Source organism: Misgurnus anguillicaudatus, chromosome 17 (genome assembly GCF_027580225.2).
Source record: "Misgurnus anguillicaudatus chromosome 17, ASM2758022v2, whole genome shotgun sequence".
In the NCBI taxonomy this organism is placed as follows: Eukaryota; Metazoa; Chordata; class Actinopteri; order Cypriniformes; family Cobitidae; genus Misgurnus; species Misgurnus anguillicaudatus.
In genome coordinates this window covers 15,757,990-15,781,942 of record NC_073353.2, presented here as the reverse complement: position 1 = coordinate 15,781,942, position 23,953 = coordinate 15,757,990, and the positions used below count along the sequence as shown (strand labels likewise).

General features: G+C 37.4%; 1 protein-coding gene and 2 long non-coding RNA genes across 3 annotated transcripts in view; 1 reads left to right on the top strand and 2 right to left on the bottom strand.

Annotated features, from left to right (window-relative positions):
• Positions 1 to 23,953, top strand: part of bmpr2b (bone morphogenetic protein receptor, type II b (serine/threonine kinase)) — a 97,946-nt gene that overhangs the window by 22,181 nt on the left and 51,812 nt on the right. The window lies entirely within an intron of this gene.
• Positions 1,961 to 4,897, bottom strand: LOC141350251 (uncharacterized). Its single transcript, XR_012358300.1, has 3 exons — positions 4,859 to 4,897; positions 4,658 to 4,753; positions 1,961 to 2,732 (listed from the first exon to the last, which is right to left on the bottom strand). It is a non-coding gene; the product is annotated as an uncharacterized lncRNA (long non-coding RNA).
• Positions 4,887 to 6,073, bottom strand: LOC141350250 (uncharacterized). The gene is made up of 3 exons (XR_012358299.1): positions 5,775 to 6,073; positions 5,077 to 5,125; positions 4,887 to 4,991 (listed from the first exon to the last, which is right to left on the bottom strand). It is a non-coding gene; the product is annotated as an uncharacterized lncRNA (long non-coding RNA).

The window sequence follows — 23,953 nt, the reverse complement described above, 5'->3', positions numbered from 1 at the left end:
TCTGTTCAGACTATTTCCTGTTTACCCATTATAAGGCTTGTGATTGCGTTAAGAAAAATAGACGTCAATCTATGCGACAACGCATTACTTTACGGAGAGCTTACGACCTACTAGCTACGTTCTGCCTTAAGAACAAATGGTGCAACCGAATAAAGTAAAGAGTTAGTTATAAACTAGCTAGTAGTTATAGTTACTAAGCCTCTAGTTTGGACTTTACGTCCCAGTTTAAGTAAGAACTTACGAACGACTGGTGCAACCCTACCCAGGACATTTTCTAAAATAGCTCAAATTGTGTTCATCTGAGGGATGATGGACATGGATCTCTGACGGCTAATTTATCGGAATCTCATTTCTCGATCTGCCTTCATTTTCACGCGATGATTCTCGATGTTCACATATAGAGAGAAAACCACTGCGGTTTTTGAAATAAATTTTTTATGGAAGAGTTGTTGAAGGCTGTGGGTGTGCAGGTATATCTGTGGTCTCTTCTGTGCTAACAGCTTCAGTGCTCAAACACCTCATCCAGAACAGGTTGGCGTCTGAGGGGCTTAGGGCCGGACGTCTCAACTCTCCCCCTCTCCAGACCCCTTCATCAGAAGCCGGCACATCCCAACACTGCAGTTCACCAAGCCTGTCTGCTTCCCGTCTCGTCCAGCTGTCCGTGTGCATTGGGGAAAGTGCTTTAGGCTCTTATTTAATCGATCACGTTTATTTGGGTTGAGTTTTATTAATGGTTATACGTTTATGGAGAAATAAATATTATTTGTTTGTTATTTTAATTTGCTTTTAGTAGTAAATTCAATTTTACAGTAGTCGTTTAATTCAGAGTTCGAGCATGTTTTTCTTCACTAAAGTGGTAACAGGGGTTATTATGGTTTTGCGTGTGCTGCATTGCAAACAGTGTTTACATACTGTGTAAAATTTCCCTAACATGAGCACAAGGTTCACTGTAATGGTGTTAGAGATGGTTTCAAGGGCAACAACATAAACAAACGGCTTTCGTGGCCCATACGTAACTTCTGGTAGACTTCCGCATGGAATCGATAACAACTTTCTAGATTCTTTCCAGAGTCTTTCTATTAGATTATTTTTGATAACGAGCAAAATATATTAAAAGTAAATTGCCTTCATTCAAATCTTAGCTAAAGCGTATCAACCATTAAACTGAGCTAACTTTGCTGTGTAAAATTAATGTATACAATGTTAGCTACAGATTATTGTATTCTTGCCTGGCTGACAAATTCGCACAGCAGTGGTCCATGCTTACCGACTCCTCTTGGCTTTTGGAAATTTAAACAATTTTATTTTCCACAAAGTATTTGTCCCAGAGATCAGTTTATTCACTACTACTAGCCAGACCAATAAACAAGCACAGACCGGAAGTAAACTTCTGGCCAGATGTGTAAAGGCGGCAAGACGTGTACATTCGATGAAATCTCCTTAACCGTCTTTAACTCTGGAACAAATACTGCATCGAAAATAACAAATGTTTTGGTTTCTTAACCAAAGGAGACGGATCATTTGAACTAAGGTAATCTACTTGTTGGTTATTTTGCTTGTCATCAGAAATAAACTACTCTAAAAATAGGGCTGGGACAATAAATCGTGCACTGTAAAATGTAATAAGTTGAGTTTACTTAAAAAAGTGAGGAAACTGATTGCCTCATAATTTTAAGTAAGTTAGTGTATTGCTTTTAAGTTGGCAAAACTTTATATTATTTGTAGCCTGAACTTATTCATCAAGTAAGGTAGAGTATTGATTTTAAGTTGTCAAAACTTAACAGTACAAGTAGACTAAACTTATTAATCAAGTAAAGTTAAGTACTCTTTACTTAAAATCATTAGTTGAGATAACTTCTTTTTATTGTTCACTTTACTTGTAAATATAAGGAAACTGATTGCCTTATATTTGTAAGTAAGCTGAACTAACAAAAATGAGTAAAGCCAAAAAGCAACAAAATGAGGTTAAAACGTTTATTTTAAACATGTTAACAGTGTACAAAGTAAAACATTTTTGTCACACGCACGCGCACACACACACACAAGAAAGAAAGGGGTTTGTGTTCAGTCACCCATCAATCTGGATACCCAAAATGCAACAATAGACCTAAGACAGTCTTGTTTCTGTTATTACAAACACAATGAACACACCTTGACAAACAAATTCAAAACTACTTTTTTTTTAGTGACTGCAGTTTTGGTTTTGTATCCAGGTTGTCATGTGACTGATAAAAAAATCACAAATTGCATCAACAGACCTACAGTAACAATCTTGTTTCTGCCATCAGAAACACGCAAAATACAGCTTAACTAAAACATCAAAGTTTTGCAGCAATTAAAGTTGAGTTTTTCTGGAACTTGTATCCAGGTTGACGAAAAATAAAAACCCCAAAATGCAACAGATCTACAGTAACACAGACTTGTTTCACACAAAACACACTACTTCACATTAGTATGTTTTGTAGTGATGGCAGTTTTGACTTTAGTGATTTGTGCCCCAGGGAAAGAAAAACCCTGTGAATCAACTCAAAATAAACTGTGAAGAGGTACTCCATATTTAAAACAACGATCAGTCCAAAAACTAAACACATGGCATGTGATACTTTCTCAAGTCCATCCATGGCTGTGACACCCTACCAAATAATTGCTGTAAACCATGTGGAGAAATGCCTGTCCTCCGGCACCAGACTGAGAATTCCTATTGATAGTTGAGGTGGGTCACCATCACAGTCCTAATAAGATAGAAACGCAATATTAATATACATTCTCATAATACAAATGCAAAGTGGATGTGTCATTTAAAAATGTAAACTGTTCAAGGTGATGTTACTAGTTTTTGAAGTGACACTTAAATTTGTAACAGTGCTTCGGTTGGAATTGCCAATAATAATTGGGACCTTTCAGCAGAAGCTTCTTTCCTGGTGGTGCAAAAACATCCTTGGAACATATTTAATTAAAAATATCTTGTTAGAAAACTCTTCTATAAGTAAGGTATATTGTATAGGCAGCAGGTTGTTTTTCCAGAAATAATCCCCAACAGTGTGATCAGGACTCTGTGTCAAGCAGAGGGTCTTGTATCAAACTGAAGGGGCTTATTTCATGATAACAACCTGCTGTCTGTGCATTATCCCACTTATTATGTGGCTATTTTACTCATAAGGTAAGCAACATTAAATATATATTTGAACTATTTTATTAGCTTATTTTTAACAAATACAGGAAAACCTGTTTATTTTCAGTTTTAAGACAAGACGTTCAAATGTCACAAACACACTATTTGGTTTAATCATTTGTAACTATAACATCATATGTTATTAAAAGACATTTGATTTAATTTTGTGTATTATTAAACTGTACCTGTCAAATTTATTTCCAGCATACGGGTTACAGTGTGTTTAAGCGGTTCTAATCTGTTTTGAATACATCTGAATGTAGTCGAAAGTGGACAGCTCAAAACGGTTTGCACACTGTTGAAGGAATGGTCTACTCATTTTCAATGTTGAAGTGTGTTGTTACCTTGGCTGGGAGTGGTTGGTGCATCCCTCTGTCGTCTGTGTGCGTGCGCGTGGGTGCTGGGGCGCGCTGCGACGCTTCGATAGCATTTAGCTTAGCCCCATTCATTCAATGGTACCATTTAGAGATAAAGTTAGAAGTGACCAAACACATCAACATTTTTCCTATTTAAGACGGGAGTACTTCGACTCGGCGCAGTAACACCCTCCCTCTCCCATTATAAGAGTGAGAAGGGGAGCGGACTTTTCAGGCGAGTCGAAGTACTCCCAAAAGTGGTATTACGCCATACAATATAGTTCCTCTTTTAAATCCGCTTAGAAAAGCGCTACGCTTTATTTTGTACCACCAAACTTGCTCGCACAACCACTCGTCCCAAACAGGAAAAACGTTGATGTGTCTGGTCACCTCCAACTCCATCTCCAAATGGCACCACTGAATGAATGGGGCCAAGCCAAACGCCATCGAAGCGTCGCAGCGCGCTCCAGCGCCCACGCGCACGCACACAGACGACAGAGGGATGCACCAACAATTCCCAGCCAAGGCAACAACATATTTCAACATTGAAAATGAGTAGACTATTCCTTTAACACCTGTATTAAGCTTTGTTCACTCATAATGCGATAAACCAAAACCCATAGTGTCATGTTGATGTATTTCGCTACTGTCAGGTATACATCTCAGACTGATCTTTGAATATTTGATGTTTTGATTTCTTTATAATTTTTGAATTGGTTATGTAATTGGCATAAAACCTTTACCTGGCAAATAAATTATGTTTTAATTTATTCACAGCATTTATCAGAAGTTATTAATTCTCTTAATTGACGGAATAACTCAATGGCGGGGAAAGAGTTCAAAACTACAATACAAATTTCTCGCTAGAAATGCAACCAAAAGTGAAAATATTACTTTATTTACACTAAATGTGTGCTCAGTTGCTTTCTTGCCCACCATTTTATTTTATCGAACTCAACCAGGCTCGACCAATCCTGAGCATGCTCACGCATAGAATTGTGGGACAAAAGGATGTGCCTTGGTGCCTTTAATTATCTTCTATTTACACATTATTTCTTTAATAATGCTAATTAAATGCTAACACAAAAATTAGGACATCTCATATTGATTAAACGAGAAGAATACTAACCATGTTTGTTTTCAGGAAGTCTGTAGTGTCTTCTGCAAGAAGGATAGCAAGACCACAGAGAACTACCGTCCACCGAGCACTGTCATCAGTGATGTTCTGACGAATAATACATAAAACATTGAGATCAACAGTGAGAACAGATTACTTAAAAGTTAGCAAATGGACTTAAACTATTTAAAACAAACAAACAAAAATACTTACTATTAGATACTCAAGAGACCTTTTAAACTTCTCTTTCATTCAAAATTTTCAAAAACAATGTTTAGCAAGGGATGAGAACAATTCTTGCTTGAGGTTTTTGCTTGCGACTTGGTTGTACTCCACAGTAACGTTACTATATGAAAGAAGGATAACAAAAGAACAACATATCAAGATTTAAAAAGTTTTTACATGCCCTAAATAAAATGTGTGTTAATTACCTGACTTTCCATGAAGGGTATGCGCTCTCTTCAAAGAAACAAGCTCCTGCTAAATAATAATAATATACAATTAACATAGTATATTGATTGATAGATACTAAAAAGCAATTGTAAAAACAACATTTTTAGTATTCACTCTATAAACTTAAAACTTTTTATACAGCACATCTCTTATTTAACATAACTTGGCATTTTAAGGTATGAAGTTATTAATGTTTTTTCTCCAGAGGTGGGTAGAAACATGCTTACTGCATTACATTGACTTGAGTAACAATTTTGAAAGCACCTACTTTAAATGTGCTATTTTACCTTTTATAAGCAGTTCTAAGCATTTTCATGTAGTTTATTATTATAAATCACACCAACACAAATTTTAAACTCACTACTTAAGCAGTTTTTCCATTGCATACTTTTACTCAAGCAGTTATTACTATAAGGCTTAACTTTAACTAACTTTTTATATAATTACATTTTTACTCAATCTACCTCTGCATATTAGTTACTTATGTCTGTTGAACGAAAATGTTTATCTTTAAACATACATGATTAGCAGTTGTTGGATTGCTAATTGTGATCAAATAGCATGCATCAGTTTTATTATTACAGACAAAATATTACTGTTTACAAACTGTGATTGTAATATTGCGATAAAAACGTAGCAATTAAAAAATAAAAATGATATATAAGCACAAACTTACCTCCTCATGCTCTTATCCGACCATGTGCTGTTGTCGTCTTCTTCAGTTAACCACTCAGTTAAGCCACCACTTACTCCTTGGGAGCATTACTGCCACCTACTGTGCAGTCATCCTTTTTGAAAATACTTGAAATTTTAAGTTGAACTAAATTAATCTGTTAAGTTTAATCAAGTTGACTTGAGTTTGCATAGAAAAAAGTTGGGATTACTTAGTTAAACTAAGTAAGGTTAACAAACTTAATTAAATAAGTTAAGTTTACTTAATCTTTTTAGTAAGCTCAGCTATTACATTTTACAGTGTGTGAATCCGTTCGCTATGCTTCTCAATAATTCACGGGGAAATGCCGCAACATCCAAAAGCCAGAGGGCGCTCTCTTTCAGAAAGTCAATATGCGCCGCAAAAAAGTACCATTTACACACGCAGCTCCACAATACCAACATATCTCTTATAAGCATATGTGTATAATAAAGAATATTTATAATGATTATGTTTGACGAGTGTTGCTTTTTCAAATGCATGTTATAAAGACTCAAACTTATAAACGACTGAAAACTCAAAATAAAGTGATTTTAGATTGATACGGACTTCATACTACATGAAAGAGCTGTGCATAACATCGCCATAGTGATTCAGAATCGATATCAGACATTGCATTATTCAAATGAATTGTGATAAATCTTCGCAGCCCTACTTACAGGGCTCCCATGGGTCATGGAATTTCTGGAATTTTAAAAGGTCTTTTCCAGACATGCAAGTCAGGGAATATCAGGGACTTTTGTTTGTTGCTTTAAATTTTAGATTCCATTTATCAAAATGTAATCTGCTTGTTAACTTGTGCTGTAAGGAATACCATTTCCGGGTCCAAGTCTCCGCTGACTACAAATGAAACAGCTGTTTATTGGCACTGTTTATTCTTTTTTTCACACATTTAAGCTACATTTTTATAAACTCAAGGTGTACATACATTATCCAGGCTCACAGCATCCCGCAAATAGGTCATGGAAATTCAGCTTTTTAGTCAGTAAAGTCATGAAAAGTCATGGAATTTGACTTATAGTGGGAACACTGTACTAAAAGGAAGTTGCGTTTGTTCCACGAAAGCTGTTTGTTTATGTTGTTACTGCTGAAACTGTCTATAGCACAATATAAACAAATGAAAATATGATGCAAACTGTTTATACGCAAGCTGGAATAACGCTTGAAAACAAAACACGGAACCAGAGAACTGAGTCTGAAAGGCGTTAAAGTAAGAGAGAGTAATTTATGATTCATACACATGACTTTGTATGATTCATTCTGTTTTGTTTTTCATGACTTGTTTATTCAACATCTTCTCCACCAGTAACTGTCTTGAAATTTTTTGTTAAAATCGATAAACGTAACAGAAGTGTTTCTTTGATGCCTGTAGTTGCACAGCTTTGTGCAATTTCAATACACACACGCACACAATACGTCACATTTTGTATGCTGCGTGTCTTTTTTTGTTTATTGTGTTTTAGTATGTGTCAAGTTGGTTATGTAACATCACAGATGTTGAACGTGTCTGTCTGTTAATGTGTACATATGCTGAAATATTTTGGCCAATTCGTATGCATTTGTACAAAATTATCATTAAAAAAACAATAACGAAACCCCACTCCTAACGTTGCCCCTAACCCTAACGTCACAGGGGCAAAAGCAAATCATACAAAAATGTACAAATGCGGTCATACGAATTAATACGAATTAGCCACTTGATAAAATACGTATTGAGATAGCGTTGGATATATACTGTAAAAGCTTTAGTTAACTGTAAGTAACAGTAATTTACAGTACTGCAGTCTAGCAGGGCATCCATTGTTATTGGCTCTCGTCTCTTTCCCCTCTATACCCTTCTTCTTTTTGTCCTTTTCATGTCCCAAATGGCGTCGGCAATGCTGAAGGGAGTCTCCAAATACTCATTAGTGCATTACTGAAGTCTGGAAGCCTGCCAGCCACTCAGATGGGAGTCTGTGCTGCATTCACTGCGAATTTACAGAGAGGGAGGGAGTGAAGAAAGCGAGAAGGTAGAGGGGGAAAGGAGGAGGCGTGGAATTAGTGCAAAGGAGAACCGAGAGAAAAATAACTTTTTTCTCATTTCATTGTTAAGCCGTGGATGTCCGTAGGCTGTTTTGGCTGTAATCCTCCTCGAGACGAGTTGCTGTCAGTGTTTTTAAAAGACACAAGCTTATTTTTGTTGCAGGCTTTTACTATTTGACATTTTCTACTTCCTCTTTCCCCTGGGGCTTGAAATATGAATCAGCGAGATTAAGCCCGTGTCTTCCTCATTGAAAGGCAAACAAACGCTGGGTGTAAGTATACGCTTACGTGGACGCTGGGGGCGGGGGTCCGGGTTGGAAAAAGAACCCAGTGTGTCTGTGGTTCAGGACTGGCACGTAATCAGATTCCCAGTCATTAATCAGGAGGTGTAGGCGCTCACCGTGAGCTCACATTTCACATCGTAAAAGATGAGGGTGGGCTTGCTCCACTGGGCATAACAGATCTGCGTATGAAGCCCCAATCTTTTTAAAAACAGTGGTCTTGTGAGCTCGTTCTCAGTTTTTTGTGTGCTAAAAATGTTTGTATTTTACTAAAACTAAAAACTTCTTTTCTGTACTTGCTTTCCCCATTTTGGCATGGTTGGCATAGCTTATGTGTGGAATATTGTTTTTAAAGTTCCCTGTCGGGCACAAACAGCACTTTTATGTACATTTTTAATTGTTAGTACACTGTTAGACTTTTTATTGTATATATGCGGTAACTGTTGCGAGTGAGTTATTGTAACTGCCCCATTACAGTACCATAACTGTACATGTTTTTTACAGTATGATGCCTTTCTTGTTTCTATCTACAATTCTCAATAAATTATTTACACTGCTGAAAAACAATTCACATTCTGAAATTTGCCTCAATGCTAAAAGCGTAACAAATAAAATGTATTTCATTTCATAGATATATTTTATTTTTCCATTTTATATGCTTTTATAACACTATTTTATTCACCTACAGTAGCACTACTGCTGTTGTTTTACAGCAGTCTACCGCAAATTCAAAACATACAGTAAATCACTGTAAATTAAATTTTAATACCCATAATGCAATGCATATTACAGTAATGATCTGGAAAAGAAAATGATGGTATTTTACTGGGCATTTTGTAGTAAGTAACTGTAGAAATTACAGTTAAGTCTAACAGTGTATGTAGATATGATAGGATCCCCCCTTTATATAAATTACATTTCATGACTGTCTAATACCGGCACACTTTTGATTACCGTTTTATAATTTATGGTAGGTATTAGAGAAGGTTTTTCCAGTATTAAAAATCGTTCTGCATATGCTGACATAAAAATGCATCATCTCAGAGAGAGAGTTTACATTTTAGGAATTTAAATGAATACTGTTCAAAACACCAGCACTTTTTTCTTAGATATACTAGTTGACCAGTCAGTTGACCATCCTGACCATTTTCTACTCTGTATAGATTTTAAAAGTGTTTGAGTCTCTCCAAGTCTGAATCATTTAGAGACTGGCGTCTACATCTCCCCTTTACTGCTCTAATGCATTTCATTCCTCACACTGTTATCATCCGTACTTTCTATTCGTGGAAGAAGCCAGAGGCTCATAGTCTCCCCTTTAATGTGCGATAAAAGGCTGCTCCTTGTTACATTACCTCTTGCCAATAAATCACAGCGTCATAATTTTATCTTGCGGTGGAACTCGTCTGCTTCCATTGTAACCCGATGTCATGTTTCATCATGATTCTGTCTAGTAAACGCGGGAATGCTTGGATCGTGGCATGCGGGTCCAAAATGCCCGGCTGGTTCTCTTTGCATGCTCAGCAAGTCATCTAAGTTTCTTGCTTGATGTGAGTTCTTTACACTTATTCAGCATTTATTGAGGAGCTGTGGGATGGGTATGAATCTAGGGCTATTGCCCCTGCTGGGACCCTCTCGCTTTCTCCCGGCCCCTCAAAGGAAGGCAAAAGGTGATGCTTTGCATTTGAATGTGCACCTCAGCCTCAGATGTGTAAATGGGGGTCTGAGAGAGCCACTTTATTCCAGTGAACGTGATTTCTGAGGCTCTTTTCGGGTTTTGGCTTGGCGTCATTTAGATGTAGGATTGGACTATAAATAGTGGCTGTCCCATAAGAGCTTAGCTGACCTTCTACTTTCCAGCACAAGCATTGTTTTATTGAGCCCAGCTCGTGGCCTTGAGGCAACGATTTGCTGTCATGAAAGCAAGGAGTTACTGCCTTCGTAAAAGCGAAACGAAAACTTTTAAAAGCTCAGACTTGACTGGCATTATAGAGATGGGCTATTAAATGATCCGTGGGCTGGTTGGTATGTAGGCACAATGTGGCCATAACCTTGGTTTGATTGTGTTGTTGGGAAATAAAATATTTGACGATTCTAGCATGTTTTACTTGAGATGTTGGGGAGAAATGGCAATTCTTTGTTTTCTATAGGTGTAGATATTGTCCACCAATAATTTTTATTTATTTTATTTCATGTTCAAGTATTACTTGCAGTGTATATACTGTTCCATACTGTAAAAGTCAATGGATGTTTAGATGGAGCCTGTTTAAAATTCAAGAAATCTACAGCTTTTTAACGTTCTTACATATGAGGACCTCAGATGCAAAAGCCGCTAAACGTCAAAAATGAGATAATGATATTAACAGAATGCTCTTGGCAAGTATTATATGTTCATCAAATACTTTTGCTTCAAATCCACTTAATCCCGGCCCCAGGCTATTCAGAAATACTGGTTTGTTTGACAGAATTCGCTAAACAGCACATGGATTTTTTTGTCGTCTTAAAAGGACATTCCACTTTTTTTTTTAAATATGCTCATTTTCCAGCTCCCCTAGAGTTAAATAATTGATTTTTACCGTTTTGGAATCCATTCAGATGATCTCCGGGTCTGGCGCTAGCACTTTTAGCATAGCGTAGCACAATCCATTAAATCTGATTAGACCATTAGCATCACGCTAAAAAAATAACCAAAGACTTTGGATAATTTTCCTATTTAAAACTTGACTCTTCTGTAGTTACGTGTTCTAAGAAAATTAAAAGTTGCGATTTTCTAGTCAGATATGGCTAGGAAATATACTCTCAAGCAGGCATAATAATCAGTGACTTTGCTGATGTAACATGGCTGCAGCAGGCGTAGTGATATCACTGCCCAAAAATAGTCCCCTTGGTTGGTTTCAATAGCAGGAGACTATTTTCGGGCAATGCGTAATATAACTACGCCTGATGCAGCCATGTTACATCAGCAAAGTCACTGATTATTACACCAGAATAAAACTCTTTGGTTATTTTTAGCGCGATGCTAATGGTCTAATCAGATTCAATAAATTATGCTAAGCTATGCTAAAAGTCGTAGCGCCAGACCCGGAGATCACCCGAATGGATTCCAAAACGGGAAGAATCAAATGTTTAACTCTAGTGGAGTTGGAGTGCACGGAGGATGAATTGGAACAAAATGTTTATTATTGTCTTGCCCAAATAAGTTTTTTTTTGCATGCACATAGAGGGTTTTGCTGTAAAAGACAGTTGTTAAATACTAATGACTATAATGTAAAGTTAAATATGCAATTAATTATTAATTTATTTCAACGCATGCAATTAAATAGAAATGAATGAACCTGAACACAAGAGCCAAATGCTTATTTACAGGAAAACATGTCAGACGCACTTCATTGTAAATCTGCCTTCTGCTTAATTTTTTCTTGTGCTTGGAAGCAACATGCATAGGCATGCATGCACAGCTTAGGGCAAACATTGTTGATCTATACAGGAAATTACCCCAAATAAAGCATAACAAGCACAACACTATAGATTATAGATTTATTGCTCCAGTGTTATAAATAATGCTTTTAGTTGTGAAGAGCAGGTGAGCAAGTATGGCAGACTGAGAGAGCAGGTGCTCTCCTCCTTCTCTTTTCCTTCTACCATTTTTAAACCCTGTCGATGTCCAGCAGAACCGATTGCAAACGTTGGTTTTAGCCTGTGTGCGACAGCTGTGAAACAAGAAATGGTATATCTCATGACCAAACATGCCTTTTATTCTCATATCATCATTCTTAATTAAAACATTGTCTGTGTGAAGCAGTGTGAAATTGATTTCAATTTTAAGCATTCCTTCTTCTATTCTGGTTCCTTTGGAAGCTCGTGTCAGCTTTCTTTATAACAGTCATTAATTTCCTTCCTCCCTCCCCGTCGATTGATATTTCTTATTACGACCTTCCTTCCTTCCTTAATGAAGCTTAACACTGCCTCATATCCAGGATTATATATGTTTATTAATCTTTCCTTATTTTTTGAAAAGGTGGTGGTCTGTACTGTAGATCTGGCAGGCTGTCATTATCTGCCCTGTTCGGAAATTTCGCACGTTGCCGTCTAGCCAATGAAAGAAAGGGCTCCTATTGTAAAATGACTTGTTAGCTTCAGGCAGAGCATGTAATGGCTTGTCGAGGTAGGAGTCTGACTGTCAGACAGGTTTGTTTTATAAGTGCTATAAGTAAGTCTGACATAGCAGGGTGTGTCCACGCCTCTGGTGGCTTCCCGCAGGTGAGACGAAAGAGGAAGCGTTTCCTTGTTTTTTAAATGTTGTCAGCTCTTAAATAGCGTCTGGTTCTTGTTTTGATCCATTGCCAAGTCGATTAAGACGAATGGCCACAAGAGTCTGTTTATGTAAATGTTGTCGCAACAAATTGAAGGCGTCCCGTTTGATGAGGTGACACAAGGGTAGACAAACATGTCTAGTTTATACGCAAACTAAGAGGAAAAGGATTGGGTGACAGCGCACGCCTACCACTCCTGAACGCAGTCTCATTTTTTCCAGTTCGCTGCTTAGTCAAGATACCGTCTGACTTCCTCTAGTCGCTTTTTGTCGTTTCACCTCAATGTTTACAATTATGCGGTTTGGTTTTTTTATTGTCTACATGTTATGTGTCTGTGTTCGTCTATGACAGAAAACTGCTGCTACTTAGACACAGAAACCAGACTCGAGTACGTGATGTCTGTTGCCTGGGTGATGCACCGAATGCTGGGATAGAGGAGTCTTAAGGGTTAAATACTCACCAGTGCATTTAATCATTTCCCAGTTGTACAGAAAGCAACAGGAAAATGATGATGCTGTCTGTCTCTGGCAAACAACCTTAATCTGATAACATTCCCAAAAGACCTTCTTTCATTCTGATGCCATAGTTTAGTCATATAGTTGTTCTCTGTTTTCTGCCTGTCAGTTGGTAAAATTAAAACAATGATTTTTGCAAGCTGAATGTGGACAGACAGCTACAGCTATAGGCAAGTCATTCGTAATTGGTAAATCTTTTGGAAACAGAGTGGCTTGGTGACAATGTTATACGTTATGCCGCCATCTTGAGTACCTACCGAGTACCAGTAACAAGCATTGGCTAGCTTGCTACGATATACGGATTTCTTATCTTTTACTTTCTATGATTTTTACGGATACGGAAAATGGCTATGAAAGACAACATTTCGCACCTCGACTGTCATGAAAAGAAACGCTACTTTAAAACAATATATCTTGGTTACGGTGTGATGCCTACTCGATCCCTGATGCGTTCTTCCAGCCGCTGTCCGCTGCTACCGAACTACCACTATTTTTACAACACTAAGAAAGCACGACACAACATGAAACTTTGCTCGAAGTATCACCTGGATCTATACACATGAACGCGAGCGTTGGGAACATTGTTTGTGTGCACAGAGTTTACTAAAAAGAAAGGTTTTGAACAACTGACTTTGGCTGTTATGTTGTCCGCTCGCCATCTTTGCCAGACATAAAGAATCGATTTCCGAATGCGAATGAATGAATCTCAGCTCCTTTTTTAACTAGAAGGTCAATATTGTTTTTCACTTGCGACAAACAACGAATTATCCGTGCATTTATATGAAACTATGCTTTAGGAGCTATCCATCTTTACTTTCTTCCCTCCTTACGTCGCATTCGGAGACCGATACATCTTGATTGGCAAGATGGCGACGAGCGGACGCCAAAACAACCAAAGTCAGTTGTTCAAAACCTTCTTTTTAGTAAACTCTGTGTACACAAACAATTTCTCAATGCTCGGGTTCACGTGTAGAGACACAGGTGATACTTCGAGCAAAGTAACATGTTGTGTCGAGCCTTCTTAGTGTTTTAAAAATAGGGGTTTTGATGCTCACAACGTATTGAAGGCATAGCTTCTAGTTCTTTTGCGACCACTTCAGGTACCCAAAATGACGGAAGACAAGTTTGAGATGTGGGTGACGTCAGCTAAAATTCATGAATAGCTCAGTAGTAGAGCATTGTGTTAGCAGTGCAAAATGTCATTGGTTTGAACCCAGGGAACACACATTTTTTATACAAAAATATACCTATATAATGCACCATGTAAGTCGCTTTGGGTAAAAGCTTTTGGCAAATGCATTAATGTAAATGTTTTTTTTTATTTTGTTGTAAAAATATTACAGCACTGGTCTAAGTTTAAAATAGTAAGTGGAAAAGACTTGTAAAGCCAATTTATATGTATTTAAAAATTAAAGGCAGGAAATTTTAACAGTGTATGGCAACCTGCCTCATTAATATATTAAATGTGTGGTTACAGGTGTGTGTTTCTCAGCATTTTACTTTGAACGTTGAACATGGCTCATACAATCTATCCAATTCAGAGTCTGAACTGTTCGATTAATAATGGGTGTTTTGCATTTTTGGCCTCTTTTGTTCCTCTGTAGCCACCTGCTGTCCTGACCTTACCTTGTACCCAAACCACCCAATCCGCCTGGATTTATCCAGACTGAGAGAAAGACTGGTGTGGTATAGGCCAAAGCAGCTTTAGGACCCCCTGGCGTTAAGGGAGAGCCGGGCGCATCCGAAAAAAGAAGGGGGAGGTGTCCAGACAGACTTAGCTGCTCCCCCTTAACTCCCCAAAGTCTGGACATATATACACACACACACACACACACACACGACATGGTACTCACTGCCAGCTGTCTGAACACCAGGCAGTAGGATCTGGTCAGAGGTCATGATTGTTTATTAGGTTCAGGGTTGTTTTTTGTGAGTTTCAGGTCAGAGTGCCTTGTTGTGTACTGTGTAATCCCCTCTCACACATAAAATATAATAATGGCTGCCCGCTAGCCTATGCCAACAGTCTGAGTCTCTCCCTCTGGACATTTGCATAGTTTAGTGAACAAACTCCGATTTGCAAAAAGGATCCTAGTAAGAACAATTGTGTAATACTGTTTACACACACATAAAACATTATACTGTATAAGCTTTATCGCATCCATTTCGTTGCAGAAAAGAAGCAATTAGCGTTGTTATAGTACATTTTTGGCTCTCATTTATCTTGTGGAGTTACAGTGTCCATTCGGAAAGAAAAAAATGCTGTTGCTCACATGATTAATGACTGACTTGCTGGCCGATCTTGTGTAAATACCCCTGTGTTACTCTGTGAGCGGGGCAAATGGCAACAAAACTCAAACATCAGAATGCAGCGCTTTTTGGAGAAGATACATGAATTGCATTAGGGATGCTCCGATCAGGATTTTTGCAGCCGATACCGATCACCGATTTGTAATCTTCGTGATCGGCCGATACCGATTCCGATACCGATTTTTTTTAAAACTGATATGCAAGCTGACTGTAACTGTTACAATCTTTCTAAATAAAATAATACCACGGATGTTGCCTTTGTTATATTACTTGCAGTAATTAAGTATATTATTGTTTTAATAGAGACTCAAATAAATAAGCACAACAAATATTTATTCTGCAAAGAGAAATTTAATATGGCTTTAAAAAGGCTTATGTCTCCGAAAAGTACTGAAAATAAAACACTTCACAGACTTTACTGTATTAATTAAATATACACGCTTTCGTATGAAGTATAAAAATTCTTTAGTCAAGAGCAGAGAGTGATTTTATTGAGAGATGAATTAGGTTACTGCAGCTTTAAGACGTGAGAGAGAGATCGCTCTGTTCACGTGCACTGATGACAGGCTTCTGTGTGTGTGGGCGGCGGCTGAACGCAGACAAGCAGCTGTGAGGAAAATAAAAGTTTAAACGCTCAAAACTTTAAGACGCATGCAAATAAGAAACTTTTGGCATGAGGATGCAATTGTCCGTGATAGATATGTGTTGTATACGCTGTTTGATGGGGATGTGAAGACGCCTCGCGCTGTTTACCGGAGCGCGTCCTCAAAGAAAATACGCATATCTCTGTAAAGGCAAAGAGAGACACAAATCTGCACGCTGCAAATGAGCAACAGGTTGTAAAAATGCTAGCGCTACGTAAAAAATGTCTTTAAATGCAGCCGCATTCAGGATCCTTTTGATGACAAAAGTAAACAGAAAGATCGGTTTATGAGATCGGCAGATTTAGCGAGCACCGATCGAGTCATTTAATGCCATTATCAGCCGATACCGATCGGCGGCCGATCGATCGGAGCATCCCTAAATTGCATATCACATGACTTTAATGAAGCGGTCAGAATTATCTAGTGATTTTTTTTGGGGGGGGGGTCTCGCTTTTCGTTGTCTTATCATCTGTATCTGTAGAACTACAAGCAGGAGACACTTAAAAAAAAAAAAAAAAAAAAAAAAAAGCAGTAGACTCATCCTGGCTGTACTATAATACACTTCAATGATTCCCAGAAGTCAGTGTCTTGAGATGGAAAGTAACCGCGCTAGCTACTGAGGAATGGCAACAGGATACCTGATGGTCCCGAACACTCATCACAGTTGTAAAAATGCCGGGTTGATGTTGAAGAAAACTTTAATGTCCGTTATCCCGTTAAAAATGTGATGCGATATGCAATATAAAAATGCTTTATGTTAGTGAAATTAATTTAACCCTTGCTATGTTTAAAACCATATATCACTTGTGGCATTCTCGGTCAAAAATGATTTTATAAATCACTCGTGCTATATTATAACCAAATATTCAATCTTAGTTTTTAAAGGCGGAGTCCACGATGTTTGAAAGCCAATGTTGATATTTGAAATCACCTAAACAAACACGCCCCTACCCCAATAGAATCTGGACCTTCTATTGATAGACCCGCCCCACACATACGCAACCCGAGAAGGATGTCGGTTAGTAGACACGCCCCTTACTGCTGATTGGCTATAAGTGTGTTTTGGTAGTCGGCCCGTCTCCTTTTCCAAAGCGTTTTTCAAACATTGTGGACTCCGCCTTTAAAAGAAAAAAAGTTGACAAAAGACTGAATCCAATATTTGGTGATAAAATAGCACAACAAGTGATTTGTAAGATATCTTTAGTAGATCGGTCATTTTTGACTGGGAACACCACAAGTGTAACAAAAAAAAAACCCCACAAAAAAGTGACAAAATTTGCTCTGAAATATAAGAGAAAGCTAGTACTTATCAATGTCTGTTTAGCATGTTTACTAACAACACAAGCAGCGGTACTCTGACAGAATATGAGTTTGCGTCAATTTAAACCCGTAATTTTTCACGCTCATGTTTAAACAAAAGCAAACTCGCACACAGACCACCCCCTCAGTAATCAGGACAGAAGCGTGGACAAAAGAGACAGGTTAAAATACCAGGTGTAAACGTGAATGTGTCTCTCGTTCACTTGTTTTCCAATCAACCTAAATGTATCTTAATACCAGGTATAAACAGCTCCTTAAAGGAATAGTCAATTTTCTTAAAAAAAATCAAGATAATTTACTCACCACCATGTCATCCAAAATGTTGATGTCTTTCTTTGTTCAGACAAGAAGAAATTATGTTTTTCGAGGAAAACATTCCAGGATTTTTCTCATTTTAATGGACTTTAATGGACCCCAACACGTAACAGTTTTAATGCAGTTTAAAATTCCAGTTTGAAAGGACTCTAAATGATCCCAAACGAGGCATAAGGGTCTTATCTAGCGACACGATAAAAATATGGCACTTTAAACCACAACTTCTTGTCTATCTCCGGTCCTGTGATACGCCAGCGCGACCTCACATAATATGTCATCACGTCAAGAGGTCACAGGACCAGAGATAGACGAGAAGTCGTGGTTTAAAAGTGCATATTTTTTATTTTTCTTGTCAAAAATGACAATCCTGTCGCTAGTTCCTTATGTCTCGTTTGGGATCGTTTAGAGTCCTTTGAAACTCCATTAAAACTGCAATTTTAAACTGCATTAAAACTGTTACGTGTTGGGGTCCATTAAAATGAAAAAGAATCCTGGAATGTTTTCCTCAAAAAACATAATTTCTTCTCGACTGAACAAAGAAAGCCATCAACATTTTGGATGACATGGTGGTGAGTAAATTATCTGGATGTTTTTTAAGAAAATTGACTAATCCTTTAAAGAAGTATAAAGCCTAGGCCTACCATATAGGTCAGGTTGCAACATAAACTGCTTCAAAATTAAAAAAAAAATTGTACCGTATAGTATTCAAATTGGGTTCAATTCATCAAAGAAATAATCATTGATTATTAAAATAGACTTTAGTTGCAGGCCTCTTTTGAAGCAAACATTACAAGATGACCGCATTTGTATCTGTTCATCCCTTCTGCTTTCAAATGAAATCTGTTAATCTTATTTAGATGACCATGATACGAAGCAGATGTTATTGTCTGTGTCCAGGGATAGAAAGCTGGTGTCCTGGTACAGAGGTAGTTTGAAAGACAGATAAGGTAAATGTCCTGGACAAGGTCAAGACTTTGATTATTATTAATAAACCGAACAGCACCGGAGGCTTTTTAGCTAAGCTCCACTGTTTGGTTGATAAAATGCTAATTATCAAGAGACCTGTTTTTGTTTTGCAAATGGTATTAAGCCAGATAGCGTTAACATTAAAAGCTTTTAGACAGAATTTTCATGTTTTTGAATGTTGTTGACCTGCGGCTGAATCTTAAATGTGTTTGAAAAGTGTTTGGTGTACTGCTGTGTTTTTCCACTCTTGCTTTGATTAAGCGAGTACACAAAGGCACAATGAGCACAATCTGTCCTGAGGTAAAAGGGCAAAGACTCATAAATGGTAATTCTGTTATTTCTCTCTTTTTCTTGCAGCCAGTCGATGGCCTTGTGCCTGAGGCTCAGTACTGTATGACGCTACAGTACTACAGATCCATACATTTTCCTGAATTTCTGAAAGGAATTTGTTTACCAAATTCGAAAATTCTCTCAATTTCAATCATCTTATTCTATTCTAGATGTATGTGACTTGTTTTCTTCATCTTAACACAAACAAAGTATAAAATATCCATCACTTTTATATCTTTGCTGTCCTTTACAAAGCTCTAAAAATATAAAAGCTAAAAAAACATACATTTATCATAAAAGTAATCCAAACGACTTAATGCATGTTGTGAAACAATAGTTTCTTATTCTTTAAACAAATAATACTTTGAGATTATTTCGCAAAACTGAAATCAAAATATGGCAAAACATAACTTTGAATCACATTGGTTCTTGCATGTCTTGTTAAAGGAAAACACACCTGTTTTTTAATATTTTACTCTGTTTTTTAATGCATGCACTTAATCTTTGTACAGCCATTTGTGAATGTGTTAGCATTTAGCCTAGCCCTATTCATTCCTTACACTGTAAAAAATACTTTGCTGGCTTAAAAATTTTTGTTGAATCAACTCGGATTTACAAGTCATTTCTACTTACTATTATTTATCTTGACTAGAGATGAGTTGGTATAACTACAGGTGAAAATTTAGTTGACTTTTTTTAAACTATATTTTATAAGTTATGACAACCCATCTCTGTTAACATGACTTGTAAATCTGAGTTGATTTAACAAAAAATTTTAAGGCTGCAAAGTATTTTTTACAGTGTATGATCCAAACAGGGATGAATTAAGAAGCCACCAAACATCCATGTTTTCCCTATTTAAAGACATTTTACATGAATCGTTACACCGGTAAGTATGGTGGTACAAAATAAAATGTGGCGATTTTTTTTAAGCGGATAAAAAATATCATCACTCCTGTCTCCTTCTCTCGCTCAAACTTCCATCAATATTTCCTTAAACTGCCAAAGGGCTGTGCAATGTCGTTTTTCAATTTGAATTTTTGGACATTTCAATTGCAAAAACAAGATAATCGAGGTATAACTGATTAGTGTGCCGCATTTAGTTTCTGTGATTTGTTTTTGTGTTTTTTTAAAACTAAACTAAAAACTAAACATTTAAAACGCTAAATGATCAACATTTTGAGACAACAGGGAGAAACGCAGTCATGTTACAACTTTCTGATGAGGAACTCGTCGTGGCAGAAGCCATGTCTCAATCTGAAGGTTGCAGCCTCCAGATGTCGTATTTCTAAGCTGTATACGTCATCAAGACTGTCTTATTTCACAATATTAACAATTACAAAGTTGACTATTATACTTAGTTAATCGTAAATTGTTGCAGTATGCTTATGACTTGCGAATGTAATGCTCAGTTTACCTTAATAAACCAGGCTTCATGACGTATGCAGCCTGCATATTTGACCTCCGGAGGCTGCAGCCTTCCAATTGAGAAACGACCAGAAGTATTTCCTTGCCTTTTCCCAAACAAATATTGTTGCATCGTCTCTCTCTCTCCCTCGCCACCAGGATTTTCCGCAATGGCGCTCGTTTTTCCTCTCTTTTGTGTGAAAATTGTCGCTCCAAATCCAAGTAAACCGATGTGGTCCAAGCAGACCTTAAGGCTGCCGCTTTGTAATACGTCACGCGAGTGACAGCGGAACGCAGCAAATGAGGAAGAGAGAAGAGAGAAACGCTCGGATCTGATTGGTGAATGAATAGGGTTTGGTTTTACACTGTGTGAGTTTGAGCAAGTTTGACTGCTATTGCATCCTGGATTGTAATGTAAATATCAAAGACACAGTAAAAGAAAGGTAAATACGCGAACACCGCATGTGAATACAGGGAACTATAAGCAATATAATCGCCGTCATTTATAAAGAACATCGCATTTATGTATGAATCAAGAGTTTATATAAAAAATTGCCTTACAGGGGAATCGAACCCGGGTCGCCCGTGTCATAGGTCCGTGACACTAAAGACTGTGCCACAGAGTCACATAATAAAAGCTGCTCTCTACATTCCTTAAGTAGCCTCCAGCAAAATTCACGTTAAAAACACATTGTGTGGAGGAAGTGACGTATGCCGTAAAGCAGTCGAATTTTGTAGTTTTTTTTGTGCTCTGGTTACTACCAGAAACCCTAAGTTTTAAAATACGAGTAAAAGTGATACAGACCCCGTCAGGCTATGGTAGACATGTCCTTCAACCTATTTAAAGTCGAGGTACTATCACAAGGGTATTGAAAATTTATTATGAAGGTTGAAAAATAGATTCAATTTCGATTCTCTGTTCGACTTTCGTTTCTTTTTTTGTCACCATTTATACTAGATTCTCGATTCAACTCAAAGACTATAGATTATATTATATTATATTAGAATATTATATTATATTAGAATATATTAGAATATAGACTAAATGAATGAATGACAGGCTCGCCTCTCACTCCTTGGTAACATTGCACAAGGCAACAAAGACAGTAACATCTTGTAGAGAAGACTAGTAGATTAACGTTAATCTTACGTTCAATGTTTGCGAAAATAAATATGGGGGAAAAATCGATTCGTGGCCTTTGTAAAAAACCCAGATTAATCGAAAAATCAATTTTTTTTTGCCCAGCCCTACTTGACACGTGTAGCTTTCAGCAAAAACACATCAAACAAATGCATTGAATTGTGTGCGTGTGTGCGCACGTGCATGTTTTTAAAGTCATTAAGTTATTGTGATTTTTACCAAAATAATCGTGATTATGAATTTTTCTCATTATCAAGCAGCCCTAGGCAGCCATGCTTGCAATTTCAGTTATGCAAGACTAAAGTCCTAGTTTTTTAAAATCACACTTAACATAATTCACTATAGACGGTTTCATATTATATTAAGTTATCGATGTATCACCATATTGAAATTAAGTGGTAATATGGGTTTGGTTTTATTTTAATTATTATAAAATATGAATCATTTGATACAAATGATTTACTGTTTTACATTCATTAACATTCACTGAATTCTTTTGGATTACTGTTATTACTGTGCAAAGTTCATGACAAATGCTTTGTTGTGTAGAAACCATCATTAATGATGAGCTATCTGATGTTTAACATTTTGAATCTTACCAAACGTCTATAGTTATTACTATTGTAAATGTTTAAAAATGAAGCACAAACCAGCCTTTCCTGGGGCATAAACAAGAAAACGATCTTAAATTACACTAAGATGCCATCTATTCAAGCAATTGGACTCTCTGAACCACCCTCCAGTTCTCCTAGGCCAAAATGGAGTGAGGTTTCTACCAATTCCCCCCAGTGCCAGCACCCACCCTCTGACTTCCTGTATTTGAGAGCCAGCGTGACAGCTTCCATGTCCATAGAGAGCTTGGCAGTAGATGGGGCTCGTGCCAACCTGTGATAATCTATACTAAAGGGAACAGCCACGGGCCCTACGGCTTTTTGGCAGAGGCAGCCATGGGTTTTGGCAACGGCGGAGGCACGATAAATTAATCACGATTAGTACTAGGATTAAGTTTGTGTAGTCCTTTTAGTCCAGTGTATTCATTACAGCTATGTTTTGAATTTTCTCTGATGACGTGCGTTACCTTTGTGGGTTACCTACTGTGCTTTCTCTTTTAAATGAGTACCGGAGGGAGGGAACCAGTACAGGCCTGAGTAAGGCAGAGTTGAGCGTTATCTCAGGAAAATGCTGACAGGCTTCTGAGCGGCAGCTCTAACCTTGAGCCGGTGCACAAACAGTAGCAGGGCAGACTGGTACAGACTGCCTCCACTGCCCCAAAAACAATCCCACAATCCCCTCCTCTTCCCTCACCCTACCTCCCTTCTGCTGCCCTCACTTTTTGGAGCACAGGGGACTCTGCCACCTAGAGGTGGAATAATATTCTCTCGGTACACACAAGACGTGTTACTACTAAAATAAATGGAAGAGTCATTCAAACATTTGATTGGAAGGTGCCCGTGTAGCATGTCTGGCTGTCTTCTCTTATTTCCTGATACAACGGAGCGAGTTGATGATAGATGATTTAATCATGACTTTAAGGAAACACTCCCAGCTGTACTGTAGGGGAATGTAGGAATTCAGATTGCACTTTTTGACTGTACATTGTCTGTTAGACCTATTTATTGACCGTGCCAGATTTCAGAAAACTTCTTTTAATGCCAGCAGCATCTTTACTTTAAAAGGAGCTGATGCAAAGCCAATTTTTTATGCTCAGCGGCATGCTCTCAAACGTTGTCACTGTGTTAAACTCACTTTTAATTCACATTTATTTGTATAGCGCTTTTCACTATGCATATTGTTATATAAGAAAGTTGTTGCATTGGTTAAAAAAAGATGATCTGATCCCATTGGGTTGTAATTTAATCGATGCTGGGTTTGAATTATTTGAAAATAATGCACGTTATTATGTGCATTAGCACCTTTGGTGTGTATTATTTTCAATAATTCAACGGCCTATCGTCAATTAACCCTTACTTGTTGGGTCAGATATATACAGTACTGTGCAAAAGTCTTAGGTCCCATGCCACAGTTAGATTTGTTGTTTTTGCAATGTTATAGTGATCATATATGTCTCTTTAATTCAGAAAATACAGGAAATGTGTATATAGTATTAAAAACTGTATATAAATGTAAACTGATGTGTCAAGGTTTTAGGGTAAACTCCCCTTCCACTTGAGCAATAGCAGGAAACCGCAGAATCTCTTAAACCTAATTAATATTAAATCATAATTTCTAATTTTAAATAATTTTTTTTACTTCATTCTGCTCAAAAACGCTCAAGATGTGTTTAGTGCCAAGAGAGGTCACACTAAACACCGACAATGCCTAAAGAAGACATTTAGTCCTGAAATCTTTTTTTTTGTACATATTTCCTGTATTTTCTGTTTGTATCTTAATAAAATAGATTGAAAAATAAATATAGATAGACATTAAAAATTCTAAAACAATAAGTCTGGTGGTGGTGGCCTATCCGTGTGTTCACACTAGCAGCGTTTAAGGCGTCAAGTTTGCCGCATGAACATTTTGAGTGTACTCGCTTCATTCGCGCGTGAAAGCCGTACGTGAAATTCTAGTCATCGAGACATTCACGT